Source organism: Microcebus murinus, chromosome 13 (assembly GCF_040939455.1).
Source record: "Microcebus murinus isolate Inina chromosome 13, M.murinus_Inina_mat1.0, whole genome shotgun sequence".
NCBI lineage: Eukaryota > Metazoa > Chordata > Mammalia > Primates > Cheirogaleidae > Microcebus > Microcebus murinus.
Window position 1 is genome coordinate 40,646,194 of NC_134116.1, and position 13,626 is coordinate 40,659,819.

Here is a 13,626-nt window from a genome sequence, read left to right on the forward strand (position 1 = left end):
AGGAATCATAATTTTGAAGAGCTCATAGTGATTTCAACACTTCAGCAAAGGGCACTGTGAAACAATATTTTGGAAGACATCTTCATCGATTTATTGACCAGTGTCAACCTCTATCTTCAGCAGGAGTCTACAATTTGGATGAGCTCTGTTGTCAATGCAAGCAGTGCCATGAAACCTCCTCTCTGGGCCTGCTAGAATTACAAAATAAGAATGACGATTGTGGGAGAGTGGGCTGTAATAACGGTTCTGAAATTTACTTTAAGATGAATCTTCCTCTGATAGACTTTGTGCTCTGCATCTTTAATTCTGTAAGTGGTGCACAGGTGTAAACTTTACATGCAAGGCAGATATTTGAATGTCTGAATCTACCTACCCATCTTCTGGAACAGTTATATTCTGTGTTTAATTACTGTACTGGCAAGAGTGCTTTGTCATTCATTAGTTCAAGTGATACTTTCTGAGCATGTATTGTGGGCCAGGCATGTTCTCATGATGTGACTGCCATGGTGAACAAGACCAGGTCCCTATCCTCATGGGACTTGCCTCTAAGGAGAAGAGAGAAGCAATGTACAAGGAAACAAACAAATTCTAGACAGCAGTAAGTGCTATGAAGAAAAAGAAATAGGTCAAGGTTTTATGTTAGGCAGGTGGCCATGCCAATTGTCTCAGACAATATATAACATCTATATTATGGTCATATATTTTATTTGAAACTTTTTATTTAATTTGGGGTATGCAGGGAATACTGTCTCAATGCCGAAAAGGTTTCTTGGCCATCATACATGTCTGCTTTGATTTTTGTCAAGAAGTACCATTGGGGCGCTCTATATAAACTACAGGTAGGTGGCAATTTTACAGCAGCATTCTCTCCATTCTCCCCTTCTCTCCATTTTAGGGCATTCAGGGGGTTGTGCCTGATGACTTTCTGAAGGTACAGTCATCTCAAGCTTGCATGGAAGACAAAAATGACATCCAATTACAACTACAAGGAGGTGTCCTTATTATCTAGTAGAAATATCGTTGTGTATGTCCAGACAGAAAAAAAGACATAAGAACTTTGTGGAACATCTCATGATTCCTTCTCTTTCCCTTGCTGCAATGTATTATATAGTTTATTTTGGAATAAAATGGTCAAGGCCTTGTGGTGCCAAGTTCACAGGTCATTAGTGATAGTTTACCAGGCTCACTCTTTGCCAGATGCAAGCATCTAAGACCTTTGGCCTCTATGGCAGGACTTTTCCGTGGTCTTTAAGATTAAGACTTGGTGACAGAACTTCTTACGGTTGTCTTGGGTTTCATAGATCTTCAGGGACACAACTGGCTGTTATTCAGAATCTTTATTCTTGTGTTTTAAGCAGAATGTGTCAAAGGATATCAGCCTATGACCAGAAAAAGTACAATAACCAATGCTAACTTTTCAGTGTAGCTCTATAGCACTCACCCAAGCATTATTTAAAACTCTTTGTAGACCCAACTTTTAGAGTGAAGGCTAGAGTCAAGTGCTCACTCCTAGTAGTATTGGAGTCATATACAATTTGGCTGTTGACATACATATTGTTTTCTCTTGTACTGACTTATTTGTTGTCTTTGGAAAAAATTATTCTGGCTGATTCTACCCTTACTCTATTAGCATCCTTGTAGGCTAAGAGTAAAGTGAGAAAAAAACAGAAATTAAACCAGTGAGACCTTCAGCTGCAAAACACTAGCATATTGCCATAAGATTTAGGTCTCATATTGTTTAAAGGCATCTATTGTTTTTTTTTTTTTTTTTGTACTTCTCCAATTTAACATTTCACTGAAAATCTACTTATTCATATTACAACTGAGATACTTGAACTTTATGAGAATTTTTTTCAGACCCAGGGAAATTTATTGATGAACAAGTTGGGAAATAAAACAGACTCTTATATAACAGTTATACAGTATTGCTATTTTTTCTTTTTCTTTTACCAGCAGAAGAATACTGAAGGAAGCTTACTATTTTGATGGGGACAATTAGAAAATGTCTTTTTAAGATATGGGATAACAACAAAGATTATGTAGTTAGGAAATACATCTATCAACTATGAAATTTTAATATTTTCATCTTTTATAGAAACGTTAATATTCAATGACGCATAGGAGATTGAAATGGTGAATATATTCACATTGCGTTGTGGAAGAGGATTTTTTTTGATCTTTTATACTAAGTAAATTGGTATGACATGAAATTTATATGAGACATAAGTATGTCTATCTTGCATTTTTTCAGAAGAATTATTTTATTTTAGGAAAAAAATAATAGGTCAATCACATTAATTTCAGTCATCTTCCAAGATTACTAACTATAATCAATGCAATTTTTCATATGGGACAAATGTTTTGTTCAGATCTACACTGTTAACAGAAGAATTGTTCTGCAAGACTGGCCTCCAAGGCCGGGCGCTGTGGCTCACGCCTGTAATCCTAGCTCTTGGGAGGCCGAGGCGGGCGGATTGCTCAAGGTCAGGAGTTCAAAGACCAGCCTGAGCAAGAGCGAGACCCCGTCTCTACTATAAATAGAAAGAAATTAATTGGCCAACTGATATATATATAAAAAAAATTAGCCGGGCATGGTGGCGCATGCCTGTAGTCCCAGCTACTCGGGAGGCTGAGGCAGAAGGATCACTCAAGCCCAGGAGATTGAGGTTGCTGTGAGCTAGGCTGACGCCACGGCACTCACTCTAGCCTGGGCAACAAAGTGAGACTCTGTCTCAAAAAAAAAAAAAAAAAAAAAAAAAAAAAAAAAAAAAAAGACTGGCCTCCAATATTTTGAAGCTGGATTTTAAAATCTTGTCCTATTCATTACTGTAGATTTAAGTACCTGTTTTGCTTTTCTAAAACATTTCTTAGTGAATTTTTTGTTCATATAACTGGCTTTGAATATCTTGGCTGCCTGTATGAAATGAGATCAAAAAAAGAAAGCTGTGCAATTTTTATGTGATTGTATTGAGACCACAAATCAATTTTACTTCTTTTAAAACAACAGAACTATGAAAGTTAGTCAATTCATATTATTATATTCCACTGAGGGAATTCTAGTAATACAGGTAAAAATTAAATAAATTTTATTAAAAAACCATGGAAATTTATAAATTATAAGGTCTAAGAGAAAATCAAAAAACAATGTGGCATATGATCTTTCAACAGGTAGATGATATAAATAAAGCATATTTTTTTAAATGAACAATACATATATAAAGATATATACACACGTATTGCACTTGTTGAAGTAGCAGGGGTAACAAACACAAGAGTTGGCTCTGAAATAAAAGGTGTATTACTTTTAATTGAAAGGTCTAAGGTATTCAGTCAGAGTATCAATAGCAACCTGAATCAAGGATTATGAACAGGTGAAGGATTATGTCAGGGAGGTAGGAACTAGAGCCAGAGACCTACAAACAAGGTGTCATGTCAGTAGGGAAACAAAGTTACAAACTAGCAATTCATGTGGAGATTCGAAGATTAAAAAATGTCAGCCACAAGGTTCAAGGTGGGTCAGGTATCATGAATAAGAAATCATGGATCAGTGCTGGATGCCCACTGGTATGTACTTCTGGTTCTGTGGGACAGGAGGCAGCCATGGGGGTCAAACCATCTGTATAACAGGGGCAGGGGATTGGTGTGCCCTAGGTGGTGTTTCAAAATTAATTTAAAAATATTTCATGAAAGAAACATATATATATACACACACACACACACATTTTTATTTTGAAATAATTTCTGAATTATAGAAAATGTGCAAGCATTACAAAAAATAAACATCCTGTATACTTTTCACCCAGATTCATCATTTTTTTAACATTTTGCCATGTTTGTTTTATCATTCTCTTTCTCTTTCTGTATGTATGTATATATATATATTTATGTGTATATATATTTGTGTGTTGAGTATGTATATGTATGTATTGATAAACTGCTTGAAAATAATTTAGAGTCATCATCATCATGTCACTTTACCCCTATATGTTTCTTAAGAGTAAGAACAAGGACATTCACTTATGCACATATTATTGTGAAGGATATTCACAATGCAATTATTAAGATCAGGAAATTAACATCGATTATAATATTATTTTCTACTATACCTACTTTATTCAAATTTTATGAATTACTGTTCTTCAGGACATTTTTCCCTTCTGGTCTAGGATCCAATTCAGGATTATGCATTACATTTAGTTTTCATATATCTTCCTTCGTCTCTCTTTTTCTCTCTGTTAATATTATTTACTATTTAATTGTGGGGGACTAACTTTTAATTTTGATACAATATGAAACTTGTAGAAAAATGCAAAAATACAAAGGACTTCCACATATCTTTTACCCAGGTTTACCAATTGTTTATGTATACGAGGGTGTTCAGAAAGTATCCAGCCATCTAACCTTTCTCGTTATATTACCAACGGCTGGATACTTTCTGGACAGCCATATGTAGGTACATGTGGGTATTTTTATGTGTGTTTCTATATGTAATATGTATATATGCAGGCCTTTTCTGGATGGTGAGGTGAAATAAAATGAGCTATAACTATGTGAGGCAAAACCCAGAGATACACGATGATCTTTAAATGAATTAACATTTATTAAAATATATTTTATGTGTGATTTTCAATATTCTTCCTCTTCTTTCATGAAATTCTTTGAACCAAGAAAGCAACTTTACAATATTGCCAAGAACTCAGGGCTCAAGTTGGCAGGGAAGTCATAGAGCAGTCTTGTGATTCAGCCTCTGCCAACTCATGCTTCTAAATTATAGGCTGCAGCAAAGGTAACACTGAGAACATAAGAACACCAGCATGAAGAAGTCTTTTTGGACTTTTTTGGATATATTAAAACTTCTCCAGAGTTAATAAATAAATTCATGAAGTCAGAGAGGACACAGAGTCTCGGTGTGAAGTAGTTGAGCAGAGATTGAACACTTTTGGGTCTAGTCACAGCCTCAATTAAACTCTGGGAGCCTTAGTTTAAGCAGCCTTCTTGAAGGTCATTTTCTATTGCTGACAATAGATAGGAGTCTGTTTGAATACTGAAGATTCAGCAGATACTGTATTTGGTATGTGCTAATTTACTGGAACTATATGATCTGATCTCATCAAGAAACTTTTGGATTTGTCACTGGGCTGATTCAGATAAGCTAATTCCCTTCAGCAAGGCAAACGAGGAAGTCATTTATGTAAGCAGAGATTCATTTTAGACTGACTCAGTTCTCTGAGACAGAGGCCAAGGACTTGAAAGATGCAACTTCCACTGAATTCGACAAGGTGAATCAGATGCTAGTGAAAAAGTGGCTGACACTTAGTAGGAGCTGAAGATATCCTTGTTGAAATTATATTCTGATGTCTAATCATCTTTAAACCTGCTTCCAAATTTTTAAGAGGCTAACAGTGTAATCTGAATTTGGTAAGATGTTAATTGTTTCTCTCACTGGCTGCTTATCTATTTTTACATTTTCACAGTTTGTGAAGTTGAAGGGAGAAAGTTAAAAGAATTGAAGCCCCCAGCCCCTGTTATTTATTTATTTTTTATTTGTTACCAGTCTGAATTCATGATTTAGTAACTTGAGTATTAAACAGTTGCTTTAAAATATCTTGGGTTTATAGGTGCATCAATTTTTGCAATCCCTGCTCTATCAGTACCCTGGATAACAGAGAATATATTTTGTTTGTGAAACTCTATTATTTTAATTACCTTAAAATGTTTTGTAATCTGTGTCATTTTTACTTGCTGGCATTTATTTTGATTTTTTTTCAGAGAATTTATTTATTTTTTTCACCACTTCTAGGCTTTCGTTATTTATTTATCTTTTACTTTTCATAAATGAAGCTGCCTATTAAAATTTAAGTCAACCATTTTATGAGAAAAAGAAATCATACAAAAAGAAAATACACTTCTACCAAGCCAGGATTAAATCTTCTACCTTTATATCCCTAAAACACCTCTAAGTTCTTTGTCCATACTTGTTAATGAATACACACATAAATCAGCAAGTGCCACCCATGGACCATGAAAATTATAGATCCCTAGAGCAGTAACTAATGGATTCTTCTTATGATTGACTTGCTCTATTATTTCACATGGAAAACATCTTTAAAATGGAAGAAAAAACTTTGGTCCTATAGAATCGTGCCATCTTTTCAATAGGAGCACTTCTTACACTCAGAGCCAAAGAAAGATTTCCACTTAATTCTAGGTGCAAAGACAAGGCTACAGCCACTCAAGGGGAATGAGGCTTATATCTTCCTCTGTTTTCTTTATAAACTTAGTGAACATGGTTATAAACACTAACATCTAACATTTTAAAATGTTAGATGGTACTCTAATATAAAGGTAAATATAGGATAGCACCTGTCTTCATGTAGAGAATCTTATAAAGATTTCCTTAGTATCCTAAATGCTCCTTCTTAAAAGTCTTACATTGTTAGAATTTATTATGGCCATCAAGGTTTAGCATTAAGCAGAATGCATGACAATGATAAGATCACAGAATGTATAGACATTTCTGAAGTTTAAGTACTCACATTTTATAATTTTAATTCAAGGAAATAAAGGAAGTATATTTGAACAATCTTTGACCCATAGAGTTACTGCGCAGGTGGACTCATAAAGAAAGAAGTCTCATAACCCTATCTGTTGCCAAAGAGCATAATGCCGTTTCAAGCAGCTATCATGAGCATTCTTGGGAAATCTTTAAAGAACTTCTTATCTCATGACAAATGTGTAATCACTATCTGTCACCACTTTAGACATGGGATAGAAAATGGGAGCCAGTATGTATATTAAGCTGTTTGGAAATTGTATGAAAGAACTGAACTTTCTGGAAAGCACAGTTGTATCAGAAACTAGAGAGTCATGGTTAGCCAACAATAACACAACTGCACAGCAGCACCACTACTGTCATCACCATGCTCATTGCAGGGCCATTGTCAAGTGTGCACTTACATGTTAGATTGTCGAGAGAGTACTTGCAATTAAAGTGGAAGGAGTGTGGGACTGCGGTTCTCCAGCCTGAATGAATCTTCCCATTCTAAACAGTGTTCTGCCTAGATGACACTCAAAAATTTAAGTAAAGAAATAGATAGATGATAGTTAGATAATCAGCAGACGTATTGGCTACTAATTGTTCTAGGTTGTTATTAATAGATTCATCTTCTGGCTTCTTTGTACAATAAAAATTTAATCTGTAGAAAAATGGTGGAGCTTTTCTTCCTTGGCTGCTTATCAGAAAAGACTGTATTTAAGTAGTTCCTGGGGCGAATAAATAGTTACTGTCAAGTGTGTACTTGATTTAGGAAAAACTTTGTATTTTTCACTCTTACCTCTATCGATAGAAATATCATTGTAAAAAGAGCATTTGGGAAAGTTGGAATTATACTAGCTTGCTTTCAAATTTATTTTCATTCACCAGACAATTCTAACTTTACTTTCTTGTCGACCTGATTTAAGAATCCAGTCTCCTTCAAAAAAGAAAGAACAACCAAAGAAAACCATTTTAGGAAATCACATGAGAGTTAAACTCTTTATTGATAGTGAAAACACACACACACACACACACACACACACACACACACAGATAAAGAGAGAAGGAGAGAGAAATGGAAGAAAGACTTTATCTTAACCAAAATCTGTTACCAAATTATTCATATCTAATCTATCCGTGAAAATAAGAGCAGGCATATTGGTGGAGAAGTAGAAAACATTCTCTGTGTTCAACTTCCTGTGTCCTTGTACTTCACGGTCAAAATGCATTTTAAGTAAGATTTGAAATAAAAATACAACTTATAATTTAAGTTCCTTCTAAAAATAGTCCTAGGCCAAAAATATAAACAATAGAAAGAGGAAGAAAGTAATTATATACATGGATAAAATTGTGATATAAATTAAGACTTTCTTGCATATATGGAAGGATAAACAAAGACATGTTTAACATTGTGGTGAAGTATTGATATATAAGGCTTCCTAAATAATGATATTTACAGACGGATTTTTAAACAAAAATATTTCTTCCTTACCATAAAAAGCACTTATTAACACTTGTTGATGTAATGATCTATGTCAGGCTATTTTCTTGTTGTGTAGTTTATAATCTAAGATAGAATTGATTTGCACATTCTCACTATAGAATCTACAAGTTAGGTGAATATTATAATGAAAATAGTAAAATGATGTATAGGTAAAGAATCAGCAGGATTGTGACTAAAAGATTTCCTGTTGATACAGGATATTGATGCAAAGAAGAATTTATCTCCTTTTTTTTTTTTTTTTTTTTTTTTTTGAGACAGAGTCTCACTTTGTTGCCCAGGCTAGAGTGAGTGCGGTGGCATTAGCCTAGCTCACAGCAACCTCAAACTCCTGGGCTCAGGCGATCCTTCTGCCTCAGCCTCCCGAGTAGCTGGGACTACAGGCATGTGCCACCATGCCTGGCTAATTTTTTTTTTTTTGTATATATATTTTTAGTTGGTCAATTAATTTATTTCTATTTTTGGTAGAGATGGGGTCTTGCTCAGGCTGGTTTCGAACTCCTGAGCAATCCTTGAGCAATCCGCCCGCCTCGGCCTCCCAAAGTGCTAGGATTACAGGCGTGAGCCACCACGCCCGGCCCTATCTCCTTTTTAATTAAGGCCAGGCTTCAAGGAGGAGGCCAAAATCAGGGATATCTTCTATCAAGAAGTGGTGGATACCTTCCAACATAGGAGATATTTAACAACTGATTTTTTCTTATTTATCTTCTTGATATGGAGATTTATGACTAATTATAATAACTTAAAAAGTTATATTTTTCATTCCCGTACCTGATACTTTTAGGAAGTAAGAATGTGGTCTCTATCCTATACCACGTTATTCCTCTAGTTTGATGTTTTCCCCAAAGTTGTGCCTAAGTGTGTTTACCACCCATTTTCAATGCTTAATTGGGTGCAATAGTAACAACCGTAACAACATCAGAAATGGATTCGACTAGTGCTTGAATTGCAAACCATTTCCCCAGAGTCTATTTCACATGTTTTTACAAAAACTGTGAAGTTGGTAGGGCTAGTGTTAATACCTCTTTTTTCAAATATGGAATGTAGGTTGAATAAGGTCAACTGACCTTAGCTAAGATCATAGGATTAAATGATGAAGGGATGGGAGTTAGAGTTTCTAGTGTATTCTCCAAAGAAAGAGAGAATCAGAGACATAGTCTTGGAGTAGGCTGGACCAGGAGTGAGTATTGAGCCTTCTCCTGCCACTGTCCCTTGAGCTGTACACATACTTAAATGCTTGAATAAAGTGATTGCTGAGTTGCTGGCAGTTCAGGACATGTCATTAAGAGAATTTGCTAGGACGGAAACCCCTTAATGTAATTTATTATTGTGTTGTGTACCTAAATTACCCAGACTAGTTAAAGGGATTAATTTGGAGAGTGTTCTAATGTACGGTTTGTATTCATTGATTTGTATAAATATATCATGTTTATTGATATACTTTTTTTTTTGCCCTGTGAATTAATCTTTGTACAGTTATTTCTGAGTTTCAGGAATACATAGACTCACCCCAAGGTATTCTAGATTCATAAGCTAACCAGATCTTAGATCCAGCCTCAACAAATGTAAAAAGTAAGTAGAGTATTTAGAGTATTTACTGGAATGTGACCATACATAAGTAAAAGGAAACGGAGGGCAAAGAAACTCCAAATTTCATCTGGGTAGGTTGTTAATAAGGCTCATTCCTGTTTAGCAGGTTCTTCCCTACCCTGAAAAAACAAAACAAAACTAATATCATATATCTTTACTCTTTACCATTTCAGTTTGTCCAAGTATCATCTGTTATATATACATATATACATATGCAAATCCTTTCCATATTACTATAATAATTTAAACATTTTTAAATTAATTTAACATTTAACATTTAACATTTAAATTAATTTAACATTTCCCCAATGTTCCCATATTTCCCTTCTATAATACTTACGTTTTGTTTTCTTTCTTTTCTCTTATTAAAAATATTATTTACAAGTTAAGCTTTCACTGTCACCTTGTTGATATAAAAGAGTTTCAGACATCCTTGAATAATTAAGGTACCTGTCTCTTCAATGTGAGCTGTCATTGAGGATGATCTTATTTTATATTAACTCTAATTTTAGTTTATCATTTTTCCATCTAACAAACTATTAAAAAATATTTTACATAATTTTCAAAGACCCTTCAGTTTACCATTTATAACAGTAATATTAATATCATGGAATGTTCCCTCATTCACTACAATAGGAATTAGTTCATGTTATCCCACTTAGTTTCTAGTAGTATGAAGTAAACTGTAATGTAAGCACTGTTATCTGCATTCACTTTAAGAAGAATTACTTGGTAAGTATAAGGTAATTAAGCAATAAGACATGACAGGCATTGCATTTTGGGGGAATTATTATACATCTCAGATGTCTCGAGAGGTTCAGGCCAAAGGCTGAATGGCTTCAACCACCCAAGAAGAATAATAAACCCTCAAGAAATGTACCACCTGTCATATCTTATAGCTATTATGGAATGGAAATCACGAAACCAAAACAGGGGGAAAAGGTTAAATCTGTGCCCTTGCTGAGGATTACTTACATGACTATGACATCACTGACAGTTCTATATGTGTCCAGAGAATTCTAAAGCCATTGCATAATTATTGCACAAACAATACAACTCCTTTGAAACTGCTGCTTCAGCATTCCACAATGCCATCTTTGTCATTTACCAGTCCCCCAATGTCCTCTTTTTGCAGAAATCATATTAGTACTCTTAATCCCAAGCTCTCTCCTTTCACTGATCGTACAGCTTCAGGGGCAGGGGTGGGTAAGCAAGAGGAGGTGGAGATTGTTATGTAGAAATAATCTTGCCCTCTAGAGGATTGGAGGCATTTGGTTCCTTGTATGTCTTGTAAGTCTTGTAACACCCCAAGGTCATTATCTCATGATAATCACATCTCCTAGAGTTGCCTTATTGCTTAAGTGTAACACTAAATTTTAATTACAATGAAATAGAGCTCTTCTGGTAGTTTACACAACATCTTGTGTTCTCATTGCCAGATGGAAATAATGCAGAGCTTTTACTATAATCGCATGTGGTGGTCCTGGGCTCCAATGCAATAAACACATATTGTTGGTTTATTGAGGAAAGCACTTTGTTTCATGGAACTATCTACTTTCTTTTGGAGTATTTCAAGTCCACAGTTTATTAAAGGATTTCTGCTTTGTTTAAAAATATTGAAACCCAGTAATACCTTTTTTTCCCTGATTTGATTATAATGGGGAAATTAATGTAAAAAATCAAAATCAGAGTGCTGCTCACTAACAGCTGAGACAGATTGTATTACATGCAGGACTTTATTTTCATGGTTTCTCCCTAGTTATCTGTACCATTTTGAAACTCAGAGTTTTTGACAGTCTCCAGGACTTCAAAGTAGGACCTAGGCTGACCTTTTTACTGTCAAGGCTTGTCCTAACATACAGAAAAAGCTAAGTGTGAGCCAGCTCCTCACTTCAAAACACAAAGCGCTCTGGCAAGCAGAATCAGGGGCTTTGGATTCTGCACTGGCAAAGTTATTTTAGAAAGAGGCCTAATCATCATTCCCTTAATATTTGCTTGTTACTTTAAAATATCCAATATCATATCTATAATATTGTTTTACATTCAAGTGTTTAAAATTATATTATCCCATTTACTCTCCTGAATGCTGGTTATTTTCTCAGATCCTTCTGTGCAATTAAAACATACTACCAAAAGTCTATCCATTAAGGTTTCTATTTGTGATGTTATTGCAAGTATTTCTGTAAATTTATAATAATTCCATTGCAAGCTATTCCACAACTGAGCGATGTGATTGTATTAAATTATTTACTTTAGATGCTTAAGACAGATATAACCACCCAAATATTTGTTAAGCTACCAATCTGGAAAATACTACCTTTAAAAATCATTTTATGCTTACATTACAGTGTGAATAAAATATTAAAAGTAATTATTTCTGAAATCAATGATTTAAAAATTAATTTGATGGTTTAAAACAATTTAATGAGATTACACAGAGCATATTGTTCTAGCATCCAATTTCCTTCTCTTGAAGGTAAAATTTTAATAGTTTTCTCAATGCTATGATTGCAACAAAACTTCTCTATCTCAAAATCCTTAGGATTGTGCATTTTAATTTTATAGTCCATATGAATATGATTGAAAGCTGCGTTGTTATATATTTGTGTTCTATGCCCTGTGGGCTTTTGTTTTGTTTTCCATGACAATTCAGTATTATGTGCCACAAGGATAATTCATAATGTTTCTAAGATATGAGTCTATTTTTAACTTCTTTTAGACCATTCAATGTATATGTATTTTTGAAATTCTTTTTTGCTTTTAAATTTGTTTCCCTTTTACTCTATTGTCTTGGTGCTTTGGAGTTGGATTTCATTTTATCACATCTTATCAAAGGCTGCTTAAAATTCTTAATGACTTTAGCATAAAATCCAGACTCTTCCCAGCCTGTAGTACCTGATCGAGTCTGCCTGATTCTCCCATTTCATTTTGTAGACTATATCTTGGTCATTAAGACATCAGGTAGATTGGCTTTTCCTAAGTTTCTAAGTTTTGGAACTCTCTAAGCACTTGCTGTTTCTTTAGGCTGAAACAGCTTTCTCCGGGTTTTCAGATAATCAACTAATTTCTTTTCCTTCTAGGTCTTAACTTATCTCCTCGGGGAAACCTGCCCTAACCAGTCTGTTTCATTATAACATCTGGTTTATTTTATGCATTGTATATTTCAGCCTGTAATTGTTTTATATTTATTTAATTTCAGAATATTACAGGGGTACAAATGTTTTATGTTACATATATTGCCTTTGCCTTGCCTGAGTCAGATTGATACATTTATTTTTTGTTATTTGTTGTTCTCTTCCATCATAATGTAAGCTCCTTGAAGGTAGAGCTCTCCTTCATCTTGTCCAGCACTGTTTCTCCAGCCAGAAATTTAATGTTTGTTGAATGAATGCAGGAATAAGTGAATTAAAAGCTGGGGTAGAGGCCGGGCGCTGTGGCTCACGCCTGTAATCCTAGCTCTTGGGAGGCCGAGGCGGGCGGATTGCTCAAGGTCAGGAGTTCAAAACCAGCCTGAGCAAGAGCAAGACCCTGTCTCTACTATAAATAGAAAGAAATTAATTGGCCAACTGATATATATAGAAAAAATTAGCCGGGCATGGTGGCGCATGCCTGTAGTCCCAGCTACTCGGGAGGCTGAGGCAGAAGGATCGCTTGAGCTCAGGAGTTTGAGGTTGCTGTGAGCTAGGCTGACGCCATGGCACTCACTCTAGCCTGGGCAACAAAGCGAGACTCTGTCTCAAAAAAAAAAAAAAAAAGTCTATTGAAAATAGATGTTTGAGATTTGGTAGGATTTTTTTTATTAGTTACTGTGTAACCCCCTACTGCCAAATCACATTTCTCTTACTTTTCCTCATCAGACATAGTAGGGTTAAAATTTGTGCTTTTAAATACTCTATATTAATTGCACGGATAATCATGTTTTGGATTATAGAGGCCAATGGAAGATTTTTAAGTGTGTTTAAGAAATTATCTCTCAGCTATTCCTTCAATCAGTGCATAG

At 34.8% G+C, this 13,626-nt stretch overlaps 1 long non-coding RNA gene across 1 annotated transcript in view; it reads right to left on the reverse strand.

Annotated features, from left to right (window-relative positions):
• The window catches only part of LOC142874960 (uncharacterized), a 64,376-nt gene that overhangs the window by 2,255 nt on the left and 48,495 nt on the right, over positions 1-13,626 (reverse strand). The gene's annotated exons all lie outside the window — the stretch shown is intronic.